The sequence below is a fragment of the Mesocricetus auratus genome, unplaced genomic scaffold (assembly GCF_017639785.1).
Source record: "Mesocricetus auratus isolate SY011 unplaced genomic scaffold, BCM_Maur_2.0 Super-Scaffold_100041, whole genome shotgun sequence".
Taxonomy (NCBI): Eukaryota; Metazoa; Chordata; class Mammalia; order Rodentia; family Cricetidae; genus Mesocricetus; species Mesocricetus auratus.
Window position 1 is genome coordinate 8,345,860 of NW_024429218.1, and position 13,462 is coordinate 8,359,321.

The window sequence follows — 13,462 nt, forward strand, 5'->3', positions numbered from 1 at the left end:
CACTACCAATACAAGCATTACCAACAGAATAGAAGAGATGGAAGAGAGAATCTCAAGTGTTGAAGATACGCTAGGAGAAATGGATTTATCAACCAAAGAAAACCTTAAATCCAACAAATCCTTAACACAAAACATCCAGGAAATATGGGACACCATGAAAAGACCAAACCTAAGAATAATAGGTATAGAAGAAGGAGAAGAAATCCACCTCAAAGGGGCAGAAGGCATATTCAACAAAATCATAGAAGAAAACTTTCCCAACCTTAAGAAAGACACGCCAATGAAGGTACAAGAAGCATACAGAACACCAAATAGAGTGGACCACAAAAAAAAATCCCCTCGCCACATAATAATCAAGACCCCAAACATACAGAATAAAGAAAGAATATTAAGAGCAGCTAAGGAAAAAGGTCAAGTAACATATAAAGGCAGACCTATCAGAATTACACCTGATTTCTCCATGGAAACGCTGAAAGCCAGAAGGTCCTGGATAGATATTCTACCTACACTAAGAGACCATGGATTCCAGCCCAGACTACTATACCCGGCAAAGCTCTCAATCACTATAGACGGAGAAAACAAGATATTCCATGACAAAACTAGATTCAAGCAATATGTGTTCTCTAACCCAGCCCTACAGAAAATTTTGGAAGGAAAACTCCAACCCAAGGAAGCTAACTACAACCAGAAAAACATAAGCATTAGAGAATCCCTCTCTACCAACAGCCAAAAGAACAAAGGGGTGAAATTCCACACATAATTCCACCAACAACAACCATCACAAATTGAAGAAGGATGAGCAATCAATGGTCATTAATATCCCTCAATATTAATGGCCTTAACTCACCCATAAAAAGACACAGACTAGCAGAATGGATTCGAAGACAGAACCCTTCCTTCTGCTGCATACAAGAAACACACCTCACCCTTAAAGACAGACATTACCTGAGAGTTAAAGGTTGGGAAACAATTTTTCAATCAAATGGACCCAAGAAACAAGCAGGGGTAGCAATCCTAATATCTAACAAACTAGACTTTAAAATAAAATCAATCAAAAGAGATGAGGGAGGTCATTACATACTCATAACGGGTGAAACCCACCAAGATGAAGTGTCTATCCTGAACATCTATGCCCCAAATACAAAGGCATCCACATTCGTTAAAGAAACATTATTAGAACTTAAATCTCATCTAAAGCCCCACACAGTTATAGTGGGAGATGTCAACACACCACTCTCACCACTAGACAGGAATACCAAAAAGAAACTCAACAAAGAAGCAAAAGGTCTAATAGAAGTAATAACCCAACTGGGATTAACAGATATCTATAGAACATTTCATCCACATAAAAAAGAATATACCTTCTTCTCACCACCACATGGAACCTTCTCAAAAATCGACCACATACTTGGCAACATATCAAACCTCAGCAGCTACAAAAATATTGGAATAACTCCATGCATCTTATCAGACCACCATGCTTTAAAATTAGAATTCAACAACAACACAAACTGCAGAAAACCTACAAACTCATGGAAATTGAATAATGCTCAACTGCACCATCCCTGGGTCAAAGAGGAAATAAAAAAAGAAATTAAAGACTTCCTCGAATTCAATGAGAATGAAGATACAACATACCCAAACCTATGGGACACTTTGAAAGCAGTGCTACGGGGGAAGTTCACAGCGCTAAGTGCTCACATGAAGAAACAGGAGAACAGTTATACCAGAGAATTACCATCACAGCTAAAAGCTCTAGAACACAAAGAAGCACACTCCCCCAGGAGGAGTAGACGCCAGGAAATAATCAAACTGAGGGCTGAAATCAACAAAGTAGAAACCAGGAAAACAATACAAAGAATCAATGCAACGAAGAGTTGATTCTTTGAGAAAATCAACAAAATAGACAAACCTTTGTCCAAACTTACCAAACAGCAGAGAGTGAACACGCAAATTAACAAAATTAGAAATAAAAAGGGGGACATAACAACAGACTCTGAGGAAATCCAGAGAATCATTAGGTCATACTTTGAAAACCTGTACTCCACAAAATTCGAAAATTTAAAGGAAATGGATGACTTCCTGGACAGCTATCAATTGCCAAAACTAAATCAAGAACAGATAAGCAATTTAAATAGACCTATAACCCCTATGGAAATAGAAGCTGTCATCAAAAGTCTCCCAACCAAAAAAAAGCCCAGGTCCAGATGGCCTCAGTGCAGAATTCTACCAGAAATTCAAAGAACAGCTTATACCAATTCTTCTCAAAGTGTTCCACACAATAGAAGCAGAAGGGTCTTTGCCAAACTCTTTCTATGAGGCTTCAATAACCTTGATCCCCAAGCCACACAAAGATACAACTAAGAAAGAGAACTTCAGACCAATATCCCTCATGAACATTGATGCAAAAATACTCAATAAAATACTGGCAAATCGGATCCAAAAACACATCAAAACAGTCATTCACCACAATCAAGTAGGTTTCATCCCAGGGATGCAGGGATGGTTCAACACATGAAAATCCATCAACGTAATCCACCATATAAACAAGCTGAAAAACAAAAACCACATGATCATCTCACTAGATGCTGAAAAAGCCTTTGACAAAATCCAACACCCCTTCATGATAAAGGTCTTGGAGAGATCTGGGATAACAGGGACATACTTAAACATAATAAAAGCTATATGCAGTAAACCAACAGCCAACATCAAACTAAATGGACAAAAACTCAATGCAATTCCTCTAAAATCAGGAACAAAACAAGGCTGTCCACTCTCTCCATACCTTTTCAACATGGTACTTGAAGTTCTAGCTATTGCCATACGACAACAAAGGGGGATCAAGGGGATACAAATTGGAAAGGAAGAGGTCAAACTTTCACTGTTTGCAGACGATATGATAGTTTACATCAATGACCCAAAGAACTCTACCAGGGAACTCTTATAGCTGATTAACACCTTCAGCAAAGTGGCAGGCTACAAGATCAACTCAAGAAAATCAGTAGCCCTACTATATACAGATGATAAAAGGGCTGAAAGAGAAATCAGAGAAACATCACCCTTTACAATTGCCACAAACAACATAAAATACCTTGGGGTAATGCTAACCAAACAAGTGAAAGACCTGTATCGTAAGAACTTTGAATCTTTAAAGAAAGAAATTAAAGAAGCCCTCAGAAAATGGAAAGATCTCCCATGCTCTTGGATAGGTAGGATCAATGTAGTAAAAATGGCAATCCTGCCAAAAGCAATCTACAGATTCAATGCAATCCCCATTAAAATCCCAGCACAATTCTTCACAGACCTTGAAAGAACAATAATCAATTTTGTATGGAAAAGCATAAGACCCAGGATAGCCAAAACAACCCTGTTCAACAAGGCAACATCCGGAGGCATCACCATCCCTGACCTCAAGCTCTATTATAGAGCTATAGTCCTGAAAACAGCTTGGTATTGGCACAAAAATAGACAGGTAGACCAATGGAATCGAATTGAAAATCCGGGTATTAACCCACACACGTACGAACATCTGATCTTTGACAAAGAAGCTAAAAATATACAATGGAACAAAGAAAGCATCTTCAACAAATGGTGCTGGCATAATTGGAGACTGACATGTAGAAGAATGCAGATCGATCCATGTTTATCGCCATGCACAAAACTTAAGTCCAAATTGATCAAAGACCTCAACATAAATCCAGCCACACTGAACCTCTTAGAAGAGAAAGTGGGTGGTACCCTTGAACGAATTGGTACAGGAGACAGCTTCCTGAACATAACACCAGTAGCACAGACAGTGAGATCAACAATTAATAAATGGGACCTAATGAAACTGAGAAGCTTCTGTAAGGCAAAGGACACAGTCAGCAAGACAAAAAGGCAGCCCACAGAATGGGAAAAAATATTCACTAATCCCACATCTGACAGAGGGTTGATCTCCAAAATTTACAAAGAACCCAAGAAGCAAGTCTCCTAAACACCAAAGGACCCTATTAAAAAGTGGGCTGCAGAACTAAATAGAGAGTTTTCAATAGAGGAGTCTAAAATGGCTGAGAGGCACTTGAGAAAGTGCTCAACATCCTTAGCCATCCGGGAAATGCAAATCAAAACAACTCTCAGATACCATCTCACTCCTGTCAGAATGGCTAAAATCAAAAACACCAATGACAATTTATGCTGGAGAGGATGTGGTGAAAGGGGGACACTCCTCCAGTGCTGGTGGGAGTGCCAACTGGTTCAGCCACTTTGGAAATCAGTATGGAGATTCCTCAGAAAAATGGGAATAAACCTACCACAAGACCCAGCAACTCCACTCTTAGGTATATATCCAAAAGATGCCCATTCATACAACAAAGATGTCTGTTCCACTATGTTCATAGCAGCTTTATTTGTAATAGCCAGAACTTGGAAGCAACCTAGATGTCCCTCACCTGAAGAGTGGATAGAGAAAATGTGGTACATCTACACAATGGAGTACTATTCAGCAGAAAAAAAATAATGGAATCCTGAGATTCGCAGGCAAATGGATGATACTAGAAGAAACCATCCTGAGTGAGGTAACCTAGTCACAAAAAGAGAAACGTGGCATGTACTCTCTCATATATGGATTTTAGACATAGATCTGGGGAGTGCCAGCCTACAATCCTATGGCCAGAGAGTCTGGGAAACAGAAACTTTATTTAGTGGCTGATCGAAGAAGAGGCAGACTCCCTTGGTTAAGTACTGAGCTGAACTCAATAAAGCCAGTAACAGAGAGGGAGGACTGATGATCAAAGGGATTAAGACTGGGCTGGTTTAACCCCCAGAAACAGCTGACCTGACAAGGGTTAACTCTTGAATCCCAGGCATCAGCCTGGGAATCCAGCATGGGACTGATCAAGACCCCCTGAATCTGGGTGTCAGTGAAGAGGCCTAGGGAATCTATTGAGCCTTGGGCAGCAGATCAGTACCCATCCCAAGTATACACACGGACTTTGGACTCCCATAGAACAATGTGAGGTGCACTCTCATCCTGAACTCTTGGGAATGGGTCTAGGCCCTGCCCTATATGAAATGACAGACTATGCACACCCTCATGGAGGGCCTCACCCTCCCTGGGGAAATGAGGGGATAACGGGGGGGGGGTTTGGGGGAGGGCACGGGAGGAAGGGAGGGAATGGGAGAGGGACCTGGAACTGACTTGTGAAGCAATCTTGTTTCTTATCTAAATTTAAACTGGAAAATAAAATTAAAAAAAAATAAAACAAAAATCTATGACTTTACATCTGAATATCCACATGCTTTAGCCTAGTCACAACAGACATCTATTCTGTACTTTAAAAAACGTTTTCCATTTGAAGACCTTCAGGAGAGTGAAATTATCCAACAGAGACAGTTGTGGTGCCAAGAGCCCAATTCATTGGTGATACACATGAAAATGCTTTCGAATTGGAAAATATCAGGAGGTTCAGGCCTGATGGCCTCCCTCCTGGGAACTCTGTATCTAAGAAGGCATACATGATACTCCTTGGCTGCTTCTAGCCCATGAGCTTTTGCTAAATACCAAACACAATGCCTGTGGGTTGGGCCTCTGCTTCATTGCTTTGACTTGGCGGAGGTGCCGTTTCCCAGAATAGAGTCAGATGGCTTCTGTGAAGCATATGCTTCTGAGATGACTCTGTGTCCTATGACATCACAGATCCCGGCCACATGCTTGCACTCAAATTGCAGGAAAGAATCAGCAATGGTTTTCTGTAATTTTTCTTGGCTGTATGTGAGCAGCAAACAAATTCTGTACAGCAGAGAACCACACTCGTCTATCTCCCACAAGTCCATGTGTCAGCATCTAAATGTTATTGTATGGATAGATTAGCCTTCTTGCTTGATAACTAACATAAATGCTGCTGTTGCAGTTGTGAAATCTTAGTGTATGATAGGTCCTGTTTGCACCACTAGAATTTTCCAAAGAGCACTTGGGGATTAACATATCATTATTTTCTCATTTTATAGCTAAGAAAGCTTACTAATGTATTAATAGGGACAGAGGAGTGAGAATAGGTTATCTACAATCTCACTGGCCCCAGAATACCAGTCTCATAAAAGAGAAAGATGATTTTGAATATTATATAGACTTAGCATTGCACTGTGAGCCTTTGTGAATTTTTGACTATTCATGAGTAAGTGTGTAATGGTGACGCTACTCAATAAGTTAATAGAAACACACATTTTCCAGTTTTTCTATATTGTTAATTTTTAGGCAATTCTATTTTTTCCTACTTAATGCATACTGAAAAAATTCTTTATACTTTCTTTCCTTACTGCCCTCCCCCAGTTTTGCTTTGAAATGGAATCACACTCTACAGGCCTAGCTGGCGTGTGACCCACTCTGTAGCTCTGGAAGACTTCCATGCTGCTGTTAGCCTTTCAAATGCATGATGGAGATGTGAGCTGCTGCCACACCTGGCTTACTTTCTGCCTACATTTGTGGTAGCTTCAATAGACTAGATTCCTGTGAATAGAATTGCTTAAAATTGACACATTCAAAGTGTGGGCTTGTGTTTTCTGGGAAGCCAGTGCCATACTTTTTCTTGGAGAAACAATTTTACAACCTCATGCTATTGTTTAACAAATCTGTTCTAAATGTTTACCATGGTACCTTTAAAACCATGGTAAATGCTTGACAGTCAGTTACCTGAAAACATATTTGATAGATGTTAAGATACAATGTCCTTGACAGCAGTGTCATCCACTAACCACATGGGGTTGGAATGCTGGTCGATGTTCTGGTACAGGGGCAAGAACACTTAGAGACTATGGGGGTGCAGGAAAATCTGGTGTTCAAACAACCCCCAAAGGCTTCAGATGTGAACATTCTTTCTTCCTTGACAATAGTTAGATGAACTGTTTTTGGTCATTGTTTTACTAGTTATTTTCTTGGACACTAATGTGGCCAAATACCCTTCCATTTGTTCATCATGGAGTTGTGTTTCTAATTATAAATTATTCTTTGACTACTTATCTCTAGCGTTAAATGTTTATTTAAATATATTTTGATGTAGTATAGTTATTACCAATAGAATCTACTTTTATTTCGATATTTAAGCTAGAGGAGTTTTTCTCTAGTATAATGTGGCAGACAATTCCTTTGTATAAAGCTTAAAGATTACAAGAGTACACTTGGTCTCTCTAAAATTATATATAAATAAACTACACTTAATTTTATTTTTATTTTACATTTCCTTGTGTTCACTCCATAGTACACCTGCAATTAGTATCTATGCCCAATAGAACATATTTGATTTTATTTCTGAAACTTAGGCAATTTTCTCATTGGCTACTAGACAATTCCCTTCTGTTGTGTTTGCCGTTATTTTAATGCATGCTGCATTTAAGTTTTCTGTATACTTCCATGGAGTCTTGTGTCTGTTTAAATTAAAGTATACTAAAGAACATAGCAATTCATTTAACCCCCTCCAAAATTCATGGGAGGACAAAGTATCTGTGTTTTCATTTTAATAAGTAGCATGGTAGTACATGACAGGTGCTATGCTTTTATTCAATTGAAGAATGTGTAAGGTAGTATAATGGGGATACTCCCATATTGTACCACTAATAGGTGCATTCCTTTCGGGGCCATTTCTGCACTGTGTTAAGCATCGTGTCACAATAGCTTATTTTATCATTAGAGCAAACTCATCTCTTTAATATCCATATTCAAAATTTTCTTTATGATCCATAGCATCAATGAACTCCAGAAAAATTTAGCAGGCTGTAAAATTACTCCCATTGGAATTTTTCCTTGAATTGCATTAAAAATAGAAATTAATTTGTGCAAGAAGTGATATTTTCACGCATTCGTTATTGCTCCTTAGTTCTCTTTACAGCTTTTCACAATTTTACTTGCACTGCTATCCATAAGTATTTTATTGATTTTGTTGTTACTACTGTAATAATTCAAGTTATTGTTGCTACTATGGGAAGTCACATTCATGTACTTTGAATGATTTACATTCTATTTATTATTATTACATAGAATGTTATTGTTGCAAATTTACCTTGCAACCTGGGAATATGCTTGAGTTATTTTATTAATTCTAGCAATTTTTGTAGTATTGTACAGTTGAATTAAGACCATTTTGAGCTTAATCTTAGTGACTGCTAAATTGCACTTTGTTCTTAAGGTGGATGATGGGAATTAGGCTGCATAGTAAATTTTTAGAAAGTTGCTGTTGGAGATGGAACTTTTAACTTCATTTTAGAAGAGGTTGATTATAATAACACTGAATAAATACATATAGATACCATGTGAAACTGATCTGTAAATGCCAGCACCTGTGTGAAGAAGAGAGGTTTGCCTTTGGGGGGGACACAGGAAGACCTCTGTACTTCAAGATTCCCTGAGGCAGGTGATGTGTTCTCTTCTGGACCACTGACCACTTTTCAACTCAAGCATTCTCAGCTTCTGGTTTTAGTATGTCCCAAAACCTTTTACAGGGGAGGGAAGCCCTTGCTCTAAAGTCACCAAGATGTCTCAGGTCAATATAAAGCAAATGAGACCCAAGTGTCTCCGCTGTGGCAGCAGATGGCATTAGGTGGATCCACATGGACCTAGTACTCTACAGTAGAATGGAAGACTGGATGTGATGGACATACCTTTCAGGGCCACAGAGGGTATGGATACAGAAGCCAAGGAACGTATGAGAGCTCTGTAATAGAAGAGGGGATCCCAGATGGTGCAGTGTCAACCTGTTTGGATGTGCCACATTCTAACCATAAACAATAACATTCAATCCAGTGTAAACCCCAGAAACCATTTACAACAGAATTTTACTGTTTGTTTTAAAGAAAACTTTCATGTTCTAACTAATGGAAATGTCCTCTTTGGTAATTTATTGAGAACGTAATGATAAGTGTTATACAAGAATTACACTTCATCGGGGTGTTTGTTTAAGGGGTCTATAGCTTTCAGGAGATTAGAACAAATATTAGTTCTTGCTACATGATGGGAACTGACAAGTGATGGATAGCACTACAACGGGAGCATAATGATCCTGAACGATTCAAGCTCGTATAGTGCAATAGATCTTTCTGCATCCTAGAATTTTATTCTTTGGACTTGCACAAGTGTTCTATTTATTTAAATGCATTTAATCATTACTGTGTGTGAGTCTCGCCTTGTGTATATTTTTCTTGCATTTAAAAATGGTCTAAGGACTTGTTGGGACACCATATACCCCATGAAAATGTGTTTATCTTTACACAGTCATACTCTATCCATATAGACAGACTCATCACAATTTTAAATGTAATGATATTCAGGACAGAGCCCAGTCATATGTAATATGTACAAGTGGACACAGTGTTAATTTTTGGGAGGACTTGAAATGATGGATAACTTGTAGTTTGTTCAAGTTAGGATGAGGTTGCCATCCCAGACATGTAACGATTATCACCAATAGGCCAAAGTATCTTTTGCATCAGTATCTACCACAATAAAAGCTTTGCATACCAAGCATAAGACATTTCTCTGTGACAGTGCACTGCTTTTTATTTTGCATCTATTTAGTGACTTATTGGTGGGTTATATTTTCTTCAATTGTAAGAAAATATAAAAACTAGGAAAATTTCTAGCCCTTACCTTTGCAGCATTGTCGAATCCATTCATCTGTGGTTCTAAGAATAAGAATTTATAATAGTTATTATACTGACTCAAGAAATGGGTTCTCCTCTACTACCCATAAACTCATAGCCATGACTAGTTGTCTAGGTTTATAGTACAAAGCTTAAAGTTCCCTGGACTGAGTGCACCTAATGTTCAGTCAGACAACGGTGGGTTACTCCCAAGATTCAAGTGCAGAGTGTTCCACGTGGGTGTAGCTTGTTATGTCTGTCATTGTTGTGGTTCTTGGTGTCAGAGCTGGGTAGAATTATTGTTGTTTTACTTCATTGACATGTTGCATAGCACCTTCTGGCACTGTGAAAGCTAGTCGTCAGGAAAGTGTCTTTTGGATTACAGCCAGCTAGATCCCCTCCAGTCCTAGGTCCAAAGTGTATGGTTTCTTCAGCAAAAGGGATTAGCTTTCAAGTTCTAGGAAGCAACCAAGTGCAACAGTAATGTTTTTATACAAATACATTTACACAAACACATGGCCATACTATGCAATTTCATGTAAATATAAAACAGCACTATCCCTATGCCTTTGTGGAACCTGGAGAAAACAGAAAATTTAAGACCGTGGGGGGAAGAAACACTAGAGAGGGAAACAAGAGGAAACAGATGTTATAGATGGAGGAAGGGAATATGGGTATAGGGTTTTAAACGATAGGAGGCAGGTAATAATAGAAGATGAGAGATGATAGATAAATGACAGTAAGGTCTGAAAACAAGACGTGCTTATCAGACTGTTTCAAGTCAACCCCCAGCAGTCAATTATAGGCTAGTCCTGAGACAGGCTTTCTTGGAATGTGTTTGGTTTGGGTAACACAAACCTAATGAGTTGACCTCATGTTGACCCTTGGTTATGAGTAATAAATGAGTTAATCTATGTAACTTAGAACAATGTCTGATGAAGAAGAGAGCCAGGAGCATGTGAATAGGAAATAAAGGACAATGGCAATTCTTCTAGTGAATTTTCTAAGCTTCAAGGGCCGTATTAACTTGGAATATAAGTAAACAGTATTCTATGGATAGTGAGATGATAAGTCACCCATGTTTGTAACACTGTTAATTGGAATCATATCAAATAATGTATTTGATATATTTATGGGTATTTTATTAATTTAAGTATTTTTGTGTGTATATGTAACACAAAATTCTAAAACTTTATTGTTTTGTACTTTACAGAGCCATTAAAACCAATGAAACAATAAGCCAAGATCCAAGTTGTTGAGGAACACAACACATATCAGGTACAGGAGTCATTCTCCATATATTTATTACGCTGACAACTATTCAAGTATATTGCATCTTTATTAAAAACCTATTTTACAGTTCTGCTATTTCGGTGACCTAGATAGGTGTGAGTGCATACTTAGAGGTGGTTGAGCATATTCTGAAAATAAATTTAATGGCTTTCTTTATATTAAAGTAATATTTGGTGCTTCAGGTACACTGGATATAGATAGAAATGTGAAAATTAACAAACTGTTATTATCCATTGTTACCATTATTAATCCTCTGAAAGGCTTTTACATGATTGCACAGTATAGGCATGTCCACTCTTGCCTTCACAGGACTTGAAGTCCAATGGGGGGAAACATGATATATGCAAACATCCATATGTGAGAAAAGTTTACGATGAATGTTACTAAGGAAAAATGTAGAGTCAGATATGGCAATATACAGTGAAAGAATGGAAGAGTCTACCAAGATTAGGTAAATAGTATATACTTTTCCATGTGCCTTTTAAATCAAGACCTGAAGTGTGAGATGCTCAGAAAGATTGGGGAGCACTAAACAGAAATAGAAGGAGGGAGAAGAGAAGTATGAGGAAGAGGATGGAAAAGAGGAAGAGGAGAGGAAGAAGTGAAAGTCGGGGAGGGAAGGAAGAGGGGATGGGAAGGAAAAGACTAAGAAAGAAGATAGAAAAAGTGGAATGGATAACGTGACATTAGGAGGGTCACACAGGTGGAGACAGACACAAGGTAAGTCTGTAATGAAGAGGGAAACTAGCCTGGCATGACGGGCTCTTAATGTCTATCATGAGGTGGTTTGGGACGAGGTTGCCTTGGCCAGTTTTAACCTGTGTTTTTTCTTTTCTGTGCCCATGCATTTTCTCTTGATTTCCTGCCTTCCAGTGTTTTCAAACCTATCCTTTCCCCAAGTCTTTGAATTTCATCTCCCGGTGAAGTACAGTGAAAACGGGTCACTGCTGTGCAGATGAGTGGTCAGCGTGTTCATTCCTATGAAAGTTACTTCCCTGTAGCATTCCGTATAGCATGGTTTGAGGTAAAGACAGTTTGGAAATGCCTGAAGACTGAAATTCAAAGGTGCCTTAAGCATAGATGAAGAATGCAGATTTTTAGACAGTATGCAAAAATCAAAATTGACACACAGAGATATCTGCACATGTGTGTATGCAGACATGTACATGAATATATAATTATGTGCATTTATATGCTTGGGTTTATCTTAATATTTCCTGAAGCTATTCATTGGATTGTAGTGTGAGCAATTGGAGAAGATTCTCTTGGGACCTGTTTTATGATATTCCTTTACACCTGAGCCTAGCCTGCCTTTAGATAATGAGGCCCATGTCATGTTTACCCTATTAAACCAGTTCACATAGATTCCTAGGATCAAGATAATTCAAGCCAGGATATATTCTTGGCTTGGTGGTTTAGCTTCATCCAGCACAGGAATTTTCTTAACCTAGATTATGTGGCTAGTTGCTTCAAGACATGGCTTGAGATGGAACAAGGATCTCTGAGTTAAGAGCTTAATAAGTAATTTTTTAAAATATCAGTATAAGCAATGTTGATTTTTAAAGTAAAAGCGGCACAGGAAAACAACAAAAATACTGTTTGCTTGGCTAATATTGGCTAATCTGACTCAATTCCTTTCCAGCAAACATGCTTATAGCTGATTTTAAAAATTCTCATAAATTAAACCCACCTCACCCCCCAGATCAAGCAAACCTCTTGCAGCAGGGCCAAAGAGCAGGGCTGATGCCTGGTGCAGTGTGCCCAAGAATGCTTGAGTAAGCTGGGATTCCTACCTGAGGTGATAGAAGCCCCAAGGACTCTGAGAGTTATAGTTCATTTATATTTTACGAAGAGAAAGTTTGGCACTTGTGTAAGAAAGGTCATGTGCTTTTATAGATGAATTCAACATATTTCAATTAAATTGATTATTACTTAAAAGGAAGAAGAAAATCACAAATGATTCCTCAAATCTATGTTTCATCCCCAGAAAGAGAAGACTGGATGCAGCTGCCTTTTAATCATTTCTCTTGCCATTTACTTTCTACTGGAAATGCATTTCAAATTTGGAATCTAACTAGAAATCTTAATTGAAAATAGTTTTTTAAACAAAGAGAAGAAAGCAAAACTGATTGGCATGGAAGCATAAAAGGAGAGACAAACAGAGACAGTGCTCGTCCACCCATATGAGCAAGCACCAGTCTGGGCTTGAGGTGGCCTCTGGGATGCTGCTATTCCAGCACAGTCTGAACTTCACTGAGGAGGTGTCTCAAGCAAGTGAATTGCCTCATTCTCCATAACTTAATTTCTATTTTTTTTTGGTCAGGGAAAACAGTGGTCTTCAATCCTGAAGCCCGGGTTAATTGCCAACTCCCACACTTTCTGTCTGTGCTGTGCTGAACTCATTTTTAACTATGCTCTAAATTTCTTAAGCATCATTAGATTTTCTAATCTCATTTTTCAGGGTAATTTCTATCTTGTCTTGTGTCTTCACTTGCATACTGCCTGTGGTTTAACAGTCAGCCTAGACACACAGCGGTGAGCACCAAGAAGAAAGGAAGCA

The 13,462-nt window shown here is 38.5% G+C and overlaps 1 protein-coding gene across 5 annotated transcripts in view; it reads left to right on the forward strand.

The window, feature by feature from the left end:
* Positions 1-13,462, forward strand: part of Inpp4b (inositol polyphosphate-4-phosphatase type II B) — a 748,592-nt gene that overhangs the window by 341,389 nt on the left and 393,741 nt on the right. For all 5 annotated transcript variants that reach the window (XM_040734799.1, XM_040734801.1, XM_040734796.1 and 2 more), the window contains exon 3: positions 10,823-10,887. The gene's annotated coding sequence lies outside the window, so the exon portion shown is untranslated. The remainder of the gene's footprint in view (positions 1-10,822; positions 10,888-13,462) is intronic.